We start from the raw sequence: 1,137 nt of genomic DNA, 5'->3' as shown, positions 1-1,137 counted from the left end.
ATCTATGCGCGTCACGCAGCCAGAACTGTGAATCTGTACTAACAGATGTTTACTGACCGCTGTACAGATAGACAATAACTGAGGAATGTGTCGTCATTTGTTAGCTGTATTCTTTAGTCTGTTCGTAATAGCAAAGGGCTTGCAATAGAAGAGATGTGTTTCACAGAAGCGAAGATAAAGAACTACTCATAGCTCTTAAGGTATGCATTTTAGAGCAGCTGCTTAACGGACATTTTTGTCTTGTTTTGGTTCACACCCTCACATCTTAAAATAAGGAACTTTTTTTACGCTCCCTTTTTCTACGATGTTCCTTCAATCTAATATTGAACGCGCGTCCTGTTAGTCTTATTGCGTGTCTATCAATTAACTGTATACACTCTTGATTTGTCCTGTGGCTCAGTTTTCGCGTTGTTATGTATTACAATGCCAAAAAGATTATTTTCGTTTCGAATTCTAATTCCTATCTTGGTACGCCCAAATACTCGCACAATTTTGTCAGATGTTGTGCCAAGAAGGCCAACGGCCTTTCCGCAGTGGTAACGCTGGTTCCCATCAGATCTCCGAAATTAAGCGCTGTCGGGCTGGGCTAGCACTCGGATGGGTGACCATCTGGTCTGTCCAGCGCTGTTGGCAAGCGGGGTGCACTCAGCCCTTGTGAGGCAAACTGAGGAGCTACTTGACTGAGATGTAACGGCTCCAGTCACGAAAACTCACAACATGCCTGGAGAGCAGAGTGTTGACCACGTGCATCTCCATTAGAGATGGGCAAACTCGTTCATCCTTGGGAACTAGTTCACTGCTGATCGTTCTTTTTTGGGAACAGTTCATTTTTACTCGTTCACCGTTCATTTGTGCTTGGTATATGATTCTTATGAAAAACTGAAAACTAGTAGTGTAGGTGACTGAAGGATGGAGGGCACCAAGAGGAGGGGCACTTGCCTCCCCCCCCTGGGGTATAGAGTTTTTATTCATTACAGAATTCTTACACACTTTTAGAAGTAATTTCTGTGATTCTGCAGAACCTCTCGTTTAGCCAACTGTAGCGTTGTGTGGCTGATCGCAGGGAAATAATATAGGGTGGCCAAAATGACCCACAACCCACTTTTTTTTTCCATAGAAACCAAACTAGCAGGTAAT

General features: G+C 43.6%; 1 pseudogene; it reads left to right on the top strand.

The window, feature by feature from the left end:
* Positions 1-515: 515 nt before the first annotated feature.
* On the top strand, positions 516-633 carry LOC126200015 (5S ribosomal RNA; annotated as a pseudogene).
* The last annotated feature ends 504 nt before the right edge of the window (positions 634-1,137 follow it).

This window comes from Schistocerca nitens, chromosome 8 (genome assembly GCF_023898315.1).
Source record: "Schistocerca nitens isolate TAMUIC-IGC-003100 chromosome 8, iqSchNite1.1, whole genome shotgun sequence".
NCBI lineage: Eukaryota > Metazoa > Arthropoda > Insecta > Orthoptera > Acrididae > Schistocerca > Schistocerca nitens.
This window is presented reverse-complemented; position numbering and strand designations above follow the sequence as displayed.